This window comes from Lycium barbarum, chromosome 3, assembly GCF_019175385.1.
Source record: "Lycium barbarum isolate Lr01 chromosome 3, ASM1917538v2, whole genome shotgun sequence".
NCBI lineage: Eukaryota > Viridiplantae > Streptophyta > Magnoliopsida > Solanales > Solanaceae > Lycium > Lycium barbarum.
In genome coordinates, this window is record NC_083339.1 from 88,984,239 (window position 1) to 89,004,216 (window position 19,978).

At 38.4% G+C, this 19,978-nt stretch overlaps 1 long non-coding RNA gene across 2 annotated transcripts in view; it reads left to right on the forward strand.

Annotated features, from left to right (window-relative positions):
- Positions 1-1,067: 1,067 nt before the first annotated feature.
- LOC132633943 (uncharacterized) overlaps positions 1,068-19,978 on the forward strand; it is a 33,248-nt gene continuing 14,337 nt past the window's right edge. For both annotated transcript variants that reach the window (XR_009579952.1, XR_009579953.1), the window contains exons 1-3: positions 1,068-1,184; positions 1,760-1,827; positions 10,084-10,171. This is a non-coding gene — a long non-coding RNA (uncharacterized LOC132633943). The remainder of the gene's footprint in view (positions 1,185-1,759; positions 1,828-10,083; positions 10,172-19,978) is intronic.

The following is a 19,978-nucleotide window of genomic DNA, read 5'->3' on the forward strand; positions in this document are numbered from 1 at the left end:
GATGATATAGATTTGTTGTTGCCCAACGAGATTATCACTATTGATGCATATAAATTATGAGTAAGCCATGTGGCTCACCTAGATGTGAATATCAGAGTACGATAAGAGGTACTAGGGTGGGTTAGCACCGGGGGCCCGTCATGGCCCTCCGGTTGGGTCGTGACATTGTCGCATACTTGAGCTAAGCCTTCAATTTAACTATTCTATATTATGTCGAAAATCGGGCAGTATCTCCCTTGTTTATATGCCTAGCCCGGAATCTCAATTCAACAACCAACAACAACAACAACAATACCAATATCAACCATAATATTCTTAATACCAAAATACTCCATAAACATCCCATATGGTGTTTATTCCATATTTCCACCAACAAGATTATGATACGGCTATTTAACAGTTCTATATCTGTAAATAAATCAAGATTAACATTAATAATAAGAGATTCATACCTTTTTCCTGATAATATTACTATATCGCCACTTTTTTCCACCTTGAACTGAGCCAAACGCATTGCTATACGATTTTTTAATCGCAACAGTACGCTATCTGGACCGAAATTCAGGAATTATACCTGGTTTAGGCTTAAAATTTGGTGTTGGGAATTTTGGGGGAAACTTCCAGAATATTGGAGAGAGTTTGGGGGTGTTTTGGCCGAAGAAATAAGGGGTAGGCCCCTTTTAATAACGGTCCAGGGTCTATCTGAACAGACTTAAAATTTGCTCAGCTCCATCGCACCACCACTACTAGAAAACAGGCCTGTAGAAATGGTTTTTTTGGCAACGGATTTGTAGCCGTTGCAATAGATAGTCTATAACAACGGTTACAACCGTTGCATTAGTCATAAAACTGTTGCCACAGTGTTAAATATGGCAACGGTTGTGGAACTCATTGCAGTAAATTGCTCTGTGGCAACGGTTCTTTCCAAAAAAAAAGGCTATGGCGACAGTTCCTTTTCCCTAATTATTTTCCCTCTAATTTCACTCACCCGCCAAAGTTTTTCTATTTTTAATTAAAAAGTAAACCCAAAATATTTCTGGGTATAAAAAATTTGTGTATACACAATAAAGGCTTTAGAACTCAACACCAACAAAGGGCGTCTTCTTCAACATCAACATCTGCTTCTTCTCCGGGGAAGATTTTTTCTCCGGTGAAGGCTTCTTCTGTCTCTTTGCATTCTACAGGTGTGGGACTAAATCCCTTCCTTTGTCATTGATTTCTAGTGGTATTATTCTTTAAAATCTGAAATTCCACTGAAGGGTTTTTCTAAAAGCTTAGAAAAATATAGAAATGGGTTTCTATGAAATCAATGTTGTTTGTTCTATTGATTGATTTTTAGTGGTAATGTTCTTTAAAATCTGAAATTCCACTGAAGGATTTTTGAAATAGCTTAGAAAAATATAGAAATGGGTTTCTATGAAATCGATGTTGTTTGTTCTAGTGATTGATTTCTAGTGGTAATGTTCTTTAAAATTTGAAATTTCTACTGAAGTATTTTTGGAAAAGCTTAGAAAAATAGAGAAATGGGTTTCTATGAAATCGATGTTGTTTGTTCTATTGATTGATTTCTAGTGGTAATATTCTTTAAAATCTAAAATTTCTACTGAAGGATTTTTTTGAAAAACATAGAAAAATAATGAAATGGGTTTTCTGTGAAATAGATGTTGTTTGCTCTAGTGATTGATTTCTAGTGTTATTGTTTTCATATTTGTTCGTAGTCATCATTAGTAAATCATCAATTCATTATTTTGTTTTGTAGGTTGAAGAACTAAACAACTTCTCATTGAATTTCGTACCCTATTTGACTCAAAAGTGTTCTACCAAGAGGTAATTTTTCTTATCAATGGTATTTAGAGAATATGATTGAGATTTGAGAACATCTTGTTCGGTTGTATGCTTCTCTTATTTTTGGGTTGCTTGGTTTATTGATTCTCATACACAAACTTTGTAATCTTAATAAAAGGATGGATAACTTAAAAGAGTTAATCAGATTACAGTAAAGAATATAAATATCAGTGGATAAAGCTTATCAATATCCTGTTATGGAGGTATAGATAATGATATAGATGTTGAATCCAAAATAAAACAATTATGCTTTTAAATATTTCTGTTCTAAACTATGGGAACTACTACTAGGTAAGATTTGTCGAAGCCTTTCTTAGACCATGAAATTAGATATTTTTATGGGTTTTTATAGCTTTACTTTTTGATATAGTGTAAGCGATTTCTTTTTATTAAATTACACTGATTTTGTAAATGCTCATTTATACCATCAATGGACATAAGAAGTTAAATTCTAGATTTTTTCCATTGAAATGAATACTGATAATGATGAATCCAACTATACATCCATGCACATTTATTCCCCAGTAATTAAGTGATCTTTGTCTTATTTGACCGTCCACCCTAACAGCATGATCTAGCTCAAAGAGATTCTCAGTTTCTAAAATGTCGAAACCCAGGAACTTGAGTGTGTATATATTTTCTCTTCAATCATAGTATTTGATGCTTTTTTTCTCGGGCAGCTTCTTGTTTTGGGTTGATTTTAGGAAACGAGCAATTGTGAGAAATTCGAGTACATATATATTGTTATATCCCGTATTTTGTACATTCGGATATTTCAAGATAATTGCGATAAGTTAAGGGCAAGGCTATATTTTGATCTTGTTTAACACACAAGTTGTTTATGAAAATTTTTGATGTGGAAATATTAAGAAAGGCTAGGGGTAAAAAGGGAAATTCACAAGGTGGCTCATGAAAATATTAAGGAAAATTTGGGGTTAAAAGTGAATTATGGAAACTTAAAATTCTTGAACAAAAAAGGCCAAGTGGCCGTGTAAGGTGGGGTGGGCCCTGGGCCACATGGATGAATTATATATGTAATATTAGATGACTTATTACTCATGTTCATCATCTTTTCCACACTTAGAAAATTCAAGAACCTTGGAGAAAAAAAAAAAAAGAGCCCTTCGGCCATGGCATAGCCGAACAAGGTCCATGAAAAATTGATCACAAAAAATTATTTTCTTCTAGCAATTCAACCAATTGGAAGGTCCTCTTTAACGTGAAGTAGTTGTTGGAGCAAGCAAAACACTTATTTGTGCACTTTACCACCTTAGCCAAGTTGAGAAGTGTAGTGAATAAAGGTAAGGTTTAATCCTCTTTTTCTTATGTTATTAATGTTTTGAACATGTTGTAGTGTGTGGAAATGGATGAAAACCATGAAATTTGTGTGTTGGGGGTGGTGGCCGAATATGGGCTACCTTGTATGGCAAATAATGAACTAATTTTATCTAGTATTTTGGTTGTTGTCGTCATGGATTCTATGATGAAAATGAGAGTTTAATGATTCAAATTGAAGTTGAAATTGTTGTGGGCTGTTTTAGAAGCCAATGTGATTTGAATGTAGTCTCTTGTATTTATGAAAAATAATGTTGTTAGTGTGTCAATTGTTGGTGTAGTTCATGAATTTGAAAGAAGGAAATGTGTTGTGGTTGTTCCTAGTGGACTTGGAAGTTTTCGGGTGGAGTGGCATATTGGTTATATTATTTTGAATATTGTGTGAATTGTTTGAAGTGTTCTTGAGTTTTGTTTGAATGGTTTCGGATTAGTGTTTGAGTGTGCGAGCATTGGTGTTAGCTTGATTGTATGTAGTTGAAGTGAATGTAAAAGGAATGCCGTAGAATTATGTAAAAGGAAGTTGCTAATGTTAGAAATGTGTTTTGAATTAATTGTTGATGTTGTTAATATGGTTGTTGGTTGTCACACCCTGTTCTTACTAGGGTGTGATGGGCACCCGACCCCATACTCGGAGCCGAGCGAACCCGCTGACTCTTATTACACACATAGTCTCTTTGAACTCTTAAATCAAATAAAATGAAATACATAGTAAAGCTTTCAGAAATACTCTTTTTCGTTGTTCTCAAATCAAACAAAATCTGTAATTATATGGAATTTATCGCATAATACAGAATGACACATCGGCTGATGGAGCCGCTTACAAAACTGACATCCCCTACCCACGACTCTGTCTGCAAAGTCTCTAACATTAATCATAAATCATAATATATGTACTCTGACTCGGCAACACTCCGAAAGGAAGTGGAGCTCGCCAATCCAGCTGAAGCATCTTCTAGCAATGTCCTTTACTCATCTGGGTGTACCAACGTGGAATGAAACGCAGCCCTCTAAGAAAGGGGGTCAGTACGGAATATGTACTGAGTATGTAAGGCATGGAATACAGAAAACAGAACCATAATCGGAACAACGGTACAAAAAGTAAGTACATTAACCAGAATACCAAGGTACTTATTTTCCGAACGCAAATCTTGCATACCGATGTCATATGTCATCATATACATATAACAGATCCCAGCCCTCTAGTGAGGGACGCGTTGGATGGAGTCATCATGTAAGCCGACATCATATATCATATATGCATATAACAGATCCCGGCCCTCTAGTGAGGGACGCGGTGAACAGAATCATCAATGCATGTCAAAATCATATATCATATATGCATATAACAGATCCCGGCCCTCTATTGCGGGACGCGGTGAACAGAATCATCACATGCCATCCTGGCCGCCATCCCCATATCATCATGTCATCATATACAGATGTACATATAACAGAACCCGGCCCGCAAGGGAGAGGGACGCGGTGAACAATGCAGAGGAAGACACAAGATAACAGAACCTGGCCCGGGGCGCAGTGAAGGACATACTGAGGCTTGCACGAACAGAATAGTGCGAAACCATATGCACATAAATCAAGATTCGATAGATACGCACACTTACCGACATTTGAAGGATCATAAACATGTTTCAGGTCAATCCGATTTAGTATGACAAAGTTATGGATGTTTTAGTACAGAACCTTCTACGAACGTTTCAGAAGCCATTTTTGAAAAATCAAAGCAACAATCATATCAAGTACCTTTGGGATATCGTTATGGATCAAATCAAATATAGCTTTTGGAACCATACGTACATATCAAAATATATCAAAGACTCAATGGAATAATCGAACGTGCTAGCATTTGAAAATCAAAACTTTAGTCATATCAATTATCTTTCGAATGCCATTCGGAAACATATCAAACAGAACTTCGGACATCGTAGATACGCATCAAAACCATATGAAACAGCTTATGGAAATCGAGACCGTTAGCATTCCTAGTGGCTCTAAGAATAGGAGTTTCTTTGAAATCATACATATACTTTGTCATGTTGGTTTCACAAAGATCATGCCAAAAGAAAGAAAGGGTAAGCCTTACATACCTGTTCCACGCCCTATTAGCTATGCTTAATTGTCCAAGCTTGCTAGTCTATATTCAAGAGAATCGACAAAATCATTAGACTCATCGTCATATCCTTGTCTTAGTCTTTCAAATGAGTTCATTTATATTCTACCGAAATTTCGGCAGCATTTCCCCTGTAAATACACCATCCCCGAGAATCTAACTCGGCCAATCTATCAACAATAATCCCAGAATTCAACTCGGCCAAATTATCAACAACAATACCAACAATCATACTAACAAGTTCAACAATCAATCCAAAATATATTCTAACAGGGTTCAAGAACTTTCAAACAATTCACATAATGTTCAAACAACCCAACCAACATACCACTTCACCCGAAACCTTCCAAATTCAATAAGAATAATAACAACATATTTCCTTCTTTCAAATTCATAAATTATACCTACCACCCGAACCCTTCTCAACTCAACATAACCAACAACAACACATTCTTTCCTTCCAAATTCATGAACTATAACAATAGTCTATGCATTAACAACTTCATTCTCATAATTACAAGAAACTATATTAAAATCACATTAGCTTCTACCACAATCCCACAACGATTACAACTTCATTTCAAGTCACCAAACCTTCATTTTCATCATGGAATCCACAACTACAACAATCAAATACTAAATAAAAATTTGTTCATCATTCCTACACAACATAACATATACACGGCCAACACCCCAACACACCAAATTCATGATTTTCATTCATTTCTACACACTACAACATGTACAAATCACCCATAACACATGTAAAAGAAGATTGAACACATACCTTTCTCTACTTATCTCTTCATTCGACTAGGGGTATATATTGCACAAATGAATGATTTGATTGCTCCAACCACTCCTCCATGTTGTTAGGGACGTTCCACTTGGTTGAAATGCTAGAAGAAAATAATTTTTCTTGATCAATTTTCCATGGCTCAATTTTGGAAGCCATGGCCGAATGACTTCTATCTCTTTTTTTTTTTTTTTTTCTACAAGCTTCTTAATTCAAAGATGAATATGTCTTACTTGACCACTTATGTGTATATATATAATTAGGCCCTTCAAGTAAAAATATGGACACATGGCCATGGGTGGGACTCATATACCACACGGCCATGGTGGTTCATTCTTGAACCTTCTTGAATTTTTTTCTTGTGAAATGTCCTTCTTGCCCCTAGCCTTCCTTAATATTACCATGAACCACTTGTGAATTTCCCTTTTTACCCTTAGCCTTCCTCAACATTTCCATACTAATAAACAGCTTATACATTAAAATAATTTTGGAAAATAGTCTTGCCCTTATCTTCTCGCAATTATCTGGAATTATCTGAACGTACAAAATACGGGATATAACATCCTCCCCCCCTTTAGAACATTCGTCCTCGAATGTTCAACTGATCTTATGGGGTCTTATAATACTTCGGGGGGGGGGGGGGGGGGGCTCTTATAGTTGTCCTTTTTTTCATGCCCATTCCTTATCTTTTACCCTATTTCCTTTATAATCGAACTCCTCGGTCTTTACATGAGTCCTCATTCTGTGTCATGGGTTTTTCTAATCCATTGCGCCAACTTTTTTCTAAGTCTTAGTACCGCATTTCACCCGCAGCCTAACGGACAGGCCGAGCGTACTATTCAGACACTAGAAGATATGCTACGGGCCTGTGTTATTGACTTCAAGGGTAGCTGGGACGACCATTTGCCACTTATTGAATTTGCTTATAATAATAGCTACCATTCCAGCATCCAGATGGCACCGTATGAGGCCCTGTATGGCCGGAAGTGCAGGTCACCGATCGGCTGGTTCGATATGGGCGAAATTAAGTTAATTGGCCCAGACATGATTCAGCAAACAGTGGATAAAGTGAATCTTATTCGGGAACGGTTACTAGCAACTCAGCGTCGACAGAAATCATATGCGGATAATCGACGTCGACATTTAGAATTCCAGATTGGCGATAGGGTATTTCTGAAAGTGTCACCCATGAAAGGTTTAATGAGATTCGACAAGAAGGGAAAACTCAGTACGAGGTATATTGGACCTTATCAGATCGTCCGCAAGGTAGGAAAGGTCGCTTATGAATTAGACTTACCATCTAATCTAGAAGCAGTGCATCCGGTCTTCCATGTGTCGATGCTTCGCAAATGTATTGGTGACCCTTCCAGAATATTTCCCATAGACGATGTCCAGGTGACGGAGGAGCTGTCCTACGAAGAACAGCCGATAGCCATACAAGATCGTCAGGTGAAAAGACTGCGTACTAAAGATGTGGCTTCTGTTAAGGTATTGTGGCGGAACAATAACAGAAAGGAGATAACCTGGGAAGCTGAGGAAGAGATGAAGAAGAAGTACCCTCACTTGTTTCCGATATCTACAGGTAATTTAAATTTCTGAATTGGTTATGTTGATTGATAGGTGGATTGTGTGTGATAGTTATAAAGGAAATTCCCCCGAAGTATTTATAAGACCCTATAAAACTAATTCAACATTCGAGGACGAATGTTCTAAAGGGGGGGAGGATGTTATATCCCGTATTTTGTACATTCGGATATTTCAAGATAATTGCGATAAGTTAAGGGCAAGGCTATATTTTGATCTTGTTTAACACACAAGTTGTTTATGAAATTTTTTGATGTGGAAATGTTAAGAAAAGCTAGGGGTAAAAAGGGAAATTCACAAGGTGGCTCATGGAAATATTAAGGAAAATTTGGGGTTAAAAGTGAATTATGGAAACTTAAAATTCTTGAACAAAAATGGCCAAGTGGCCGTGTAAGGTGGGGTGGGCCTTGGGCCACATGGATGAATTATATATGTAATATTAGATGACTTATTACTCATGTTCATCATCTTTTCCACACTTAGAAAATTCAAGAACCTTGGAAAAAAAAAAAAGAGCCCTTCGGCCATGGCATAGCCGAACAAGGTCCATGAAAAATTGATCACAAAAAATTATTTTCTTCTAGCAATTCAACCCATTGGAAGGTCTTCTTTAACGTGAAGTAGTTGTTGGAGCAAGCAAAACACTTATTTGTGCACTTTACCACCCTAGCCAAGTTGAGAAGTGTAGTGAAGAAAGGTAAGGTTTAATCCTCTTTTTCTTATGTTATGAATGTTTTGAACATGTTGTAGTGTGTGGAAATGGATGAAAGCCATGAAATTTGTGTGTTGGGGGTGGTGGCCGAATATGGGCTACCTTGTATGGCAAAGAATGAACTAATTTTATCTAGTATTTTTGTTGCTGTCGTCATGGATTCTATGATGAAAATGAGAGTTTAATGATTCAAATTGAAGTTGAAATTGTTGTGGGCTGTTTTAGAAGCCAATGTGATTTGAATGTAGTCTCTTGTATTTATGGAAAATAATGTTGTTAGTGTGTGAATTGTTGGTGTAGTTCATGAATTTGAAAGAAGGAAATGTGTTGTGGTTGTTCCTAGTGGACTTGGAAGTTTTCGGGTGGAGTGGCATATTGGTTAGATTAGTTTGAATATTGTGTGAATTGTTTGAAGTGTTCTTGAGTTTTGTTTGAATGGTTTCAGATTAGTGTTTGAGTGTGCGAGCATTGGTGTTAGCTTGATTGTATGTAGTTGAAGTGAATGTAAATGGAATGCCGTCGAATTATGTAAAAGGGAGTTGCTAATGTTAGAATGTGTTTTGAATTAATTGTTGATGTTGTTAATATGGTTGTTGGTATTGTTGTTGATGATTTGGCCGAGTTGAATTCTCGGGGTTGTTGAATTTATAGGGGAAATGCTGCCCAAATTTTTGTAGACAAGTGCTAGCTTAGGATTGAATTCCTAAGTACTTGTAGCTAACGTTTGGAACTTAATGATGTTGTTGTAGATCTTGGGGAGCCCGAGACTTGAGTTGGGATTAGCTTAGGAAGCGGGCAAGGTATGTAAAGCTTACCCTTCCTTTCTTTTGGCATGTCCTAGATGTAAGTAAGATATGACACGAGCCTTGGGGTAACTCTGTTCATAAGATCCGAGCATGTCCACGATTCTTATTCGCTTCTCGATGTTAGTATTCCTAATATAGTCGAACTATGGTCTTTGTGTCTTTTGTATGATTGGATAAAAAATATGTGTAAAGAATTTTTATTCCTAACAGTTTTATGTCGAATAATGTCCGTAACTTTCATAGACGAGCTCGGATCGCTCCGATACGTTCCTAGAGGATCCTAAAGCCTGTCCATAACTTTCTTATACTAACTCGGATTGACTGGAAACGTGTTTATGATCTTCAAGCGTCGACTAGTGTATATATCTATCGAATCTTAAAAATTGATTTTATGTGCATATAGTTTCTCACTACTATGCTCGTGCATACTGTTATTATATCTTTCGCCGAGTCAAGGGCCGGTTCTGTCATCGTGCGCTCTATGTTATATTCGGCAGTATGATGTGTTACGGTTCCCCGAGTCCCTCGCTAGGGGGGCCGGATACCGCCTATATACGACGTTATGATGTGTTATGGCGTATGATGTGCTGTGATGTTATGATGTGTTTCGGGGTTGTACGGAGATATGAAATCTTCTGGAGTATGATGTGTTGTGGCGCCAGCGTCGGAGTGGTGACCACGTTCCTAAGCCCTATGCATGATTTTTAAATGCATTATTTGTGTCTCAAAAACAAGCTTTTTGGTATACTGATCTCTGTACTCGTTTTCCATACTTCTTATTTCAGTTATGATCTTGATTATTGTTTTTGATGCTTTATATACTCAGTACATATTTCGTACTGACTCCCTTTCTTCGGGGGGCTGCGTTTCATGCCCGCAGGTACTGACGCTCGTTCTGGTGACCCGCCAGCTTAGTACACCTATTCTGCTGTTTTGGAGTGCTCCCTTGTTCTGGAGCCTACATTCTGGTATAGACTCTTCCGTTATATATATGTATGGATATATTCAGGGGTACGGCGGGGCCCTGTCCCATCATATGATTCTGTTGTTATTCTTATAGGCCTATAGACATGTATGTGGGTCATGGGTCGTTGATGTCCAATTATGTTAATATGGTTTATGTCTTAAGCTGTTCCATTTGCTGTGACAGCCTTATCGGCTTGTATGTATATCCATATATATATATTTCTGGGGCAGTGTGTTTTATGACAGCCATGCCGGCTTCTGTGTGATACATTTGTTTATATGCGACTGCTTGAGACGACGTCTGATCTTCGTATCTGGATAAGCCATTTGTACGCCGATTCTGGTAAATGAGTGTGTACGGGTGTCCAGCTCGGGCACTAGTCACTACCCACGGGGTTGGGTCGTGACATATATCTTCTCCCTTAGTTATCCTATTTGATGCTCTTCAAAAACAAATTCATGATTTTTATGCTCTTTTTTATTTGAGATGGTAACAAACATTTATTATGCTCTTTCTATGTGTTTCACTTCGTTGTTTTTTGGGTTGATTTCTTTACTAAGTCTCGGATGCTAGAACATTAATACTCAAGCAATTAGGTACATCTTATAAATGTGGTGCACAACACATCGATAAATAAGACTCTACTCGACACGGTCTGTAGACACTCCGAGGATTGAACCGCTCTGATACCACTTTTGTCACGACCCAACCCCGTAGGCCGTGACTAGTGCCCGAGTTGGACACTCATATTGTCTGTTAACTATAGTCATTTACAATTAGCATGTCATGATCTCATTTGTATATAAAAGATAGGGAGTATTTTAAATCTGTCAAAGTTTTGTGTGTCTTAGGCACCTGTCTCCTGAGGAGTTGCACTTTTAAATAACCACATAGATATATATATTACTACGCAAGCCGACAAGGCTGCCACGATATACAAAATACCAAACATACATATATATGCAAGCCGACAAGGCTGCCATTACGAATGGGTACGCCCCAAACATAAGCCATAGACATAAAACGCATCAACAACTACAAACAGACCCACACCGATGTCCACAGACCTCTAAGAGTAATGACCGTATCATATGGCGGGACAGGGCCCCGCCATACCCAAACAAACACATATGAATACAACATAAGGGAGTTATACCACAAGCTAGGCTCCGGAACAAGGGAGCAGTCCAAAATAGCTGAATAGATATTCTAAGCTGGCGGATCTCCGAAACGAGCGTCTGTACCTGCGGGCATGAACGCAGCCCCCCGAAGAAAGGGGGTCAGTACGGAATATGTACTGAGCATGTAAAGCATGAAATGTAGTAATAGACTCATAAGGAGACAAAGTATGTAGGACTCAGTGCAACAACCAGAATTTCTTAAAACTTGCCTATGAGCATAATTCATCTGTATCAATGTCATATCATTATCATTATAGAGTTTTGTAATCAAAGCTGCATAATCATTCTGTATATAACATATATAACGTGTCCCGGCCCTTTAATGAGGGACTCGGTAATCTAAAATCATAGCATCATAACATAAACATAGACGTGTCCCGGCCCTTTCCTGAGGGACTCGGTAATAAGGAATATGCCCTCCTGGCCGCCATCATCTCCATATCATCATATCATCATATCATCACATCATCATATCATCATATCATTATATCATCACATCATCATCATATATATATATAACGTGTCCCGACCCTTTAATGAGGGACTCGGTAATAATATAGTAAACATGCGCACGAAAACGTATCCTGGCCCGGGACTCAGTGAAGGATATAGCGATAAGCACGAGCAGAATAATAAGCAACCACATATATGCAATTCATCTTTTGAGACTCAATGGATAAGCAACTGACCAGCTCTAAATTGTTAAAATGATATTCATTTTCAGTTCATTTCAAGTCTCATAACAACCTATCATAAGAAACGTTTCAGATTTCATGTACATATATCACTTTAATTTGGTGTAGCTTTTGAAAGTCAAGTATGTCTCTAATTGTGCAATCCTTTAAGAATAGGAACCTTCATACATTATTCATTAGTCACTCATATTGTAGGCACATGACAATGGCCTTAATGAAATATAGAATCATAAGTCATGCATGGAACTAGAGAATAGAATTTACCCCAAGGTTCATATCGTTTCATACTTACGTCTAGGACATGCCAAAAGAAAGAAGGAATAGGCTTTACATACCTTTAGCGTTTAGTTGTATTCTAACTTGTACTTGCTGCCCAAAAACACTTATCCTATATCAAGATATAAAGATCTACAATTAGTCTACAAGGGCATTCAATACGTATTGTGACACTCACAATTCCTTTCTAACAATTAAACGACGTTTCGTTCGCATTCAAACCAACTAGCGTTACAAGCTAACATTGCTAATCGTTCTTTCATATATTAATCAAGACTTGTTTAAACATGACTTAGGGAGCTTGGGAAGTCCCTACACCATTCAAAACTGTTTCATACACACGGCTAAACAACACACATAGCATTTCCATTCTCACTTAGCAATTTTCCAGTTTTAACTTGCAACCACAACAACACGTTTAATGACATTACTTTCATGATTCTTGGAACTGTTTTAACCTCATTATCATTCCTACAACAGCCCACCATCATTTCAGTTTCAACTTGAATCAATGTACTTTACTTTCACTAAACGTTTGCAACAAGAATCAACATTCAACACACAAATTCACTTCTAACATCAAAACTGTCCACGGTTTTGGACTGCCTATACACTTCAACATAATTCATTTCTTTAACACCTCAATTCACATATTCAACATGCATACAATACACCATAATGTCCATAACAACAACAATCCAAAGGTGACACAAAACAGTCCCTAAATCTCCCCTAAAACAGTCCCTTTTTCACGGCTACAACACCCTTCCCACGATTTCATGATTTTTATCCGTTTATCCAACTACAATACATTCAATCCATTCCCAATACATGTTCAAGAAGATAAAGCATGACTTCATTAGAACCTTCAACACACGGCTCATTTTCAATTCAAGAAAAACAGCCCAATATCCAACATGCAACATCACAACCAACTTCTACAATCTTTGTTCATTTACCTATGTTGGTACATATTCAATTCATCAACAATACATGCAAAATGAAATCAATCATGACTTCACCTCACTCACGGCTCACTCTCTACTTCAACTACAACAACAATCCAACAACAACATGCATGAACTATACATTCAAATCATCATACAACACAAGAACAATAAGCATTCTTACCTTTCAATCTTGTTCTTCACCTTGGCCGAAACTTCAACTCTATTGAGGTGCTACACTTCCTTGTTTCTTTTCAACAACTACTACATATTATTGTACACTAAATGAGGAGTTGATTTGAGGAAGAAAGCTGATTTTTTTTTTGGATTGAACTCACCTCACCACTCTCGGCTAGCTCTAGCCGAGAGCTTCTCTTTCTCTCACTATGTATTTTCAACTTGTAAGTGTTGAAATGAGTTGTGGAATGTGGAGTGAATAAGATTTTTTTCACATTATGTATTCACTCCATATTTTGGCCATGTGTACTACACTAACTTGGGTCAAGAATCTTTGACCACTCCATTATTCTACACGGCCAAACATGGCTTTAAATAATGGGCTGATTTTTTTGTTCCCAATCCCACTTATTAATCTAACCATGGTTAATTTAATCCCCATTTTCCATTAATACTTTCATGCCAACGAAATTGTAGGTGAATTGTGACTCGAAACGAAACCGGAAGTTAAAATCTCTACTTCGTACCTTAAGATAGTCTTGTCTTTAACTTGTTGCGTTTATTTTAAAACGTCCCAATGTATAAAAATATGGGATATAACAGCGTCTTCTTATGGTCTCCAGCCATCCCATATACCATAGTTTCACTGTCACGACCCAACCCCGTGGGTCGCGACCAGTGCCCTAGCTAGGCACCTATACGTACCCGATACCCAAATTAGCATATTATCAGAATAATAATATAATAATATTAGTGGATGCTACAGAATTTATCAGAAAAAGCAGACTTGGCACACATAGGCCGATAAGGCCATCATAGAACAAAGTATCCCAAACATGTGTACAGAACCCACACAGATGTATCCACAGACCTCTACAGAACATATCATAATCATAAGACGGGACAGGGCCCCGTCATACCCTGAACAAAGTACATATCCAGATAGCAGTGACAGACTGTACCAAAAGATGGACTCTGTAGAAGAGAGCGCCCCAAAATAGCAGAAATGTGATCCTAAACGTGCGGATCAGCAAACCTGTCGTCTGTACCTGCGCGACATGAAAACGCAGCCCCCGAAGAAAGGGGGTCAGTACGAAATATGTACTGAATATGTAAAGCGGAATCACAGAAGTCAAATCATAATGATTACAGAAAATGGGTACAAAATCCAGAGTGTCAAATGCATATTTCCAAATCAGACAGAATGTGTACAGAAACATATGTCATATCATATCCGATCCCTGCCACGGGACTCGGCAGACAGAACGTGGTCACCCTCCCGACACTGGTGCCACAATACAGAGGAATCAGAAAAGGGGGCGTGGCCCCGTATCATAAAATGTCATATCAGAATGGCCATAACAGATCAGATCAGAATAGGCGGACATGGCACATCATACTCCACAGACCCATGTACGCGTATACCTGCCCCCTCACATCGGGGCGCGGCGAACAACGCAGAGAATTACGCTTGACAACATATCCTGGCCCGGGCTCAGTGTGGGAAGCATTGGGACATCCACGAATGGAGTAGTGAGAGACTAATGCAATTTAAAAATATCATAAATGTTTTCAAAGACTCGATGAAGCGTATCAAAGACAAACCAATCCAATGGAGTCGGACGGAATCATAATAAATGTATTTCGGATATCATAATAAATTACAGAAGTATAACTTTCCCGAAGTCATTCCGAGTGTCAAAATAATTTATAATATTTAACAGAATATTTAAAATAATATTCGTTAAGCGATTAGTAGGGTAATTAAAACATTTCTTTCAAAAATCGCTTAAAAAGGAAGCTTTAACACATTAGGGGCAAAACCGTAAATAGTGGGCTCGCCTCAGAACAAATAAGGCGGCGGGCTCAAATTGTGCCCTCTAAACATATAATATCATCTACGAAGGTTATACAGACATTCTATGACTTTCTGAGTAACTTAGAGCACAATTCCATAATTTCAGAAAAAAAAAGCGTATCAAAATGGTTCAATTCTACTGAAGGAAAAACTGAAATTTTGTCTTGCGGATTCCGAGGGCCAAGAGGTCCTTCGAGGCCCGGATCCGACCCTAATACACTAAGGGCATGCCAAGGGAAGAATTGGGTTTGCTTTACATACCTTTCACGCTCCTTAAGCCTTTCCAAACTCACTTCCCGTTTCGTCGAAAAACTGCAATTGGTCAAGTTTACCAATTGTAAGCTATGAATACCAAAGTTTCAACTTAATGCATATTTGGCTACCGAAATTTCGGCAGCACTTCCCCTATACATATAGCACCCCGAGAATTCAACTCGGCTAGAAATCATCAACAACAACCCAAACGACAACATCAATATCAACAATGAACATTAAAAACATAAATATCCTTCAACTAGTCATTTTTCTCACAAGTTGACATAATCTTCAATTCAACCCAACTTTCAACTAAGATCAATAATTTCACATTCAACAACAATCATGATCATCACCATATAGTTCTAGAAACATTTCATATCGTTTTCCTCAAGATATACACTCGATATACATAATATACAACTTTCCGCCAAAGTCATAACTTATGCAAAACATCAAATCTTTGGCATACAACTTCATAACAAGTTTCCAACTTCCAAATTCATCAATGATCATCACTATTAGCAACCAAACAACTTCATTTCCTTAATGTCGGAAAATCATACTAAAACGACATAAGTTTCTACATTCCAATTCAATACAAACTTATATCATTCTAACTTCATTTACATTACAAACATCACAACAACACTTTAACACACTAAACAACTCAATTCCTTTCTATCCCAAACCATATACACCCTACGGCCATATGTCTATTTTTTCCAATATCAACTAAATTCATCCAACTTTCAATTCCCATATGCATTTCATCACAATCACAACTAGAATATAACATAAATTCAACACATTGTGGCTATACAATTGTGCATACCCACGGCTACACACCTACAACACACACCCACTTTGGAAACTTCCATTTTTCCATACAATCAACACATTTCTATATACTACAACACAATCAAAACTTCATAACACAATAAAAAGGTAGAAATTCTTACCTTTTCTTCAAGTCTTCTTCACTTGGAGATGTGATCACTTTGGTGATTCTAATGCTCCCCACTCCAATCCAACTATACCAAGTTACAAAGGAACCTTAACTTAGTAGGAAAACCACAAAAGAAAAATTTTAGGAGCAAGATTTTTGGTGGTGAATTTTTGCACCTCAAACCCGAAATGGTCTTCTTTTTTTTGCTCTTGTTTTGCTCTTCTTTCTCTTCTAAGTCTCTTGAACCTTCTAAGGCACATTGTTCCCTTTATAATTAATTAGCACATGGAAATACTCATTAAAGCCATGGGTTGGGCCTCACTTGGCCGGCCACCCCTTAAACATTGGGCCTAAATTTGTTTTTTATTTTTTTTTGGGCCAACTCGGTTGGTCCCGAGTTGGGCCTAGCCCACTGACCTTTCGACCTTAAAACGTTCATAACTCCTTGTACCGACGTCACCTGGGAACCCACGACCTATGGATGGAAAGCTAATTCAATTATCTACAACTTCTATTTCAAGGTATTTTCGAAATTCCAAACTTATAATACAGGTTTTGCCCCCCCAAAGTCAGGTCACCCGAAAACGTTTTCTTAAAAATATTCGTTTGGAGGGTTTCCACTTTGATTTGGTCCAAGGGTACTTCATGAGTTGTGTTTAACTTTACATATGTGATTCATATGACTTTTCAGATGTTCCAAAAAAAATCTCGGTGTGTGGGCCCCACCCCAGCAGATACTCCGAGGTTCAAAAATACGGGATATAACATTCACTTAGGTTACTCTAGGTTTCCATTTGTTCCTTTAAATTTTTAATTTTACAAAATTTTCCCAACTACTTCCCAGGGGGGTCACCCATCCTGAAATTGCTCCCACCTGAGCACGCTTAACCTCGAATCTTTAGTGGAATCCGATGCCTTAATGCTGATATTTTCGGGTCCACTTTCTCGCATGACCTTTACTACATGATTAGGGACTAATCGAGGTCCTACAGATCCCGGGACACCCTCGTGGCACGTCTTTTCTTCCATAATTACCATTTTACTCTTTTCGGTCCTTGGTGCTCACCCTTCACTTTCGTGTATCAGTACCTTTCATCCTAGGTTCCCAGACCCCTAATGATAACAGATACACCTTCGTTGCCCTTACTTCATAAATGTCCGGATATCAGTCCGTTCGAATTTCCTACTCACCGCTTTTACATAATAATCTGTAACAAAATCTATTGTCAACTTTCTGAACCCTCCATCAGACCTTGTTTCTCTTATGCCATCCTCTTGTACACGGCAAATATCAATATCACCTTACAGAACATACAGCTATGTCACATTCTGACCATCCGAAACTGCCAATTCCAGGTAACGGGTCAAATACGTCAATACTTACCCTTATGACTTTCCGTGTTACCACTTACCTTTTCCGTCGTACGTAAGGCTTACATAAGAAATTTCATTTCCTATAGCTTGGCTCTATCGCACGATCTATGACAGAAAGAAGGTCAACAATCCCTAAATGTCCCGTAGCCTCCTGTTTATAAATGTGGCGCGCTTCACACCATAAACAGGACTCTACCGGACACGACTTTGCAGACAACCCCTAGGACAGACCTGCTCTGATACCACTTTGTCACACCCCGACCTTACTAGGGTGTGATGGACACTCGACCCTTACTTAGGGCCGAGCGAACCCTCAGACACTTGATGCACATAAAGTTACGTCAAACTTTTAAATCAAATCAGATAAAATACATAGTAAATTTTTTTTTCTTTCTTTCAGAAATGTTCTTTCTCGAAGCTTCCAAGCGAACAAATCTATAGTCATACAAAATTCAATACATAACACAGACCGATATATCGGCTGACGGAGCCGCTTACAGACTGACATACTATACCCACGACGCTGTCTGCAAAGTCTCTAACACCATACAGAAACCACAACACATATACCATACACTGACTTGGCAGTCCTCCAGGAGCAAATGGAGTTCGCCACCACTGCTGAAATATCTTTTATAGCGTCCTTGTCTCGTCTGGGAGTACCTGCGCGGCATGAAACGCAGCCCCCAAAGAACAGGGGGTCAGTACGGAATATGTACTGAGTATGTAAGGCATAGAATACAAGAAGCAGAACCATAATCGAAACAAACAGTACCAAGGGTAAGCATATTATCCAGATTGCCGAATTACTTACTTCTCAGACAGAGATCATACAGACCGTACAAATCATACAGAGCGTAACAAAATCATACAGAGCATACAGAATGCCGACATACTTACTTTCCAGACACCGATCGCACATACCGATATCAGACATCAGAAGGAGTGTGGCACGTACAGAACACACAGATAATGTCATAAGTCAGACGGAGTACAGAACGTACTGAATGCTCAGATGATGTCATATATCGGACGGTATACAGAACGTACATATTACTCAGATGATGCCATATATCGGATGGAAGACAGATCGTACAGATTACTCAGATGATGTCATATATCGGACGGAATACAGAACGTACAAATTACTCAGATGATGTCATATATCGGACGGAATACAGAACGTACAGATTACTCAGATGATGTCACATATCAGACGGAATACAAAACGTACAGAATACTCAGAATCGTATGTCACATATGTGTATAACAGAACCCGGCCCTGTGATAAGGGACGCGGTAAACAGAATCATCATATGTCAAATTCATGTATCATATATGCATATATCAGAACCCGGCCCTCCAGTGAGGGGCGCGGTAATAGAGCCCGGCCCTCTAGTACGGGACGCGATGAACAGACAGATCATATGCCATCCTGGCCACCACCCCATATCATCATATCATCATACCGTATAACAGAGCCCGGCCCGCCTATGAGGGACGCGGTGAACAATGCAGGGGAATGCGCACGATAACAGAACCTGGCCCGGGACGCAGTGAATCATATCGTAGCGGACACACGAGGACATAACAGAACCTGGCCCGGGACGCAGTGAAAGATACATTGAGTCATGCACGAGCAGAGTCGTGAGAAACCACATGCATAGAAATCAAGACTCGACAGACCAGTGTACTTACCGATACCTGGAGGCTCGGAACAGATTTCAGGTCAATCCGACGTAGTATGAGAAAATTACGAGCGTTTGAAGTACAGAACGCTTTATAAGCGTTTCAGAAGCCTTTTTCGGAGGATCAGAGTCATAGTCATATCAGGCACCTTCGGATGTCCTTACGAATCAGATCAAATAGAGATTTTTGGAACCATACTTACGTATAAGAAAATTTTGGACATCTTGATACAGAAACCTCTTCGAACATTTCAGAGCAATCCGAGATCGTATAAAGAAGTTAGGGACATTAAATCTTACAGAAGTTTCTCGAACCGGAATAAACATATCAGAATGCTCATATCAGGATACTGATTTCGGAATTCTCATATCAGGATACTCATATCGGAATACCTATATCAGCATACT